Source organism: Nanorana parkeri, unplaced genomic scaffold, assembly GCF_000935625.1.
Source record: "Nanorana parkeri isolate BGI_ZX_2015 unplaced genomic scaffold, ASM93562v1 scaffold1966, whole genome shotgun sequence".
NCBI lineage: Eukaryota > Metazoa > Chordata > Amphibia > Anura > Dicroglossidae > Nanorana > Nanorana parkeri.
The window spans coordinates 80,703-81,400 of record NW_017308234.1 but is presented as its reverse complement, the minus strand read 5'-3'; the positions used below and the strand labels follow the sequence as shown (position 1 = coordinate 81,400).

Below are 698 nucleotides of genomic sequence, written 5' to 3'. Positions count from 1 at the left end.
GAATCCGGAGAGTTGAAGGAGAACTCTAACACTGGCTAAAGTGCAACTCCGGCCCTGAAAAGTGAAATACACAACTATATACAATTCCCTCATGTGTGTCCCCTTCTGCTGCTGGAAATCCTCATTGTCAGTCGGGATTCTGTTTAATGTCCGAAGTGACAACAGACAGATATTCCGTCAGCAGGACCGGACTTCCTATTAATTTATTTATTAGGTGAATATTTTTTTATTGCTGATATGTAATTGGCGGTGGTGCTTACGCGGCATAATGCGTTCAGTGCGGCAATTATACACCTGAAATGTAAAACCTGTACCCAAAAAGGAATGTAATTTAGTTTTTGAGCACAAGCCCGCAGTGTGATAGCACATTGGAGGTGACGGGTTCACTTTAAGGAGACATTAGTGATCTATTATGTCACCTTTGCAGCCCATTGAAGCTGACCAAGCACAGACTGTTGATTGATCAGCTTCTTCCCCCCCGACCTCTGTGGCTGGGGAATGGCGGCTCAGAAACAGGAAGTGAAGAAGTCATGGTCACTTCCGGGTTCATTTGGCATGGAGGAGATCCAGGAATGGATGTTTGCTGGTCTCTCTCACCTCCCTCGACACCTGTGATGATGGTCCCGGGCCCCCAGGAGGGGAAGTGGAGTCCATAAAACACAGCGGGGGGGAGGGGGGGGGGGGGGTCTATGCGTCGC

The 698-nt window shown here is 48.6% G+C and overlaps 1 protein-coding gene across 1 annotated transcript in view; it reads right to left on the bottom strand.

Moving 5' to 3' along the window:
• Positions 1–698, bottom strand: part of CDHR4 (cadherin related family member 4) — a 31,109-nt gene that overhangs the window by 7,937 nt on the left and 22,474 nt on the right. The window lies entirely within an intron of this gene.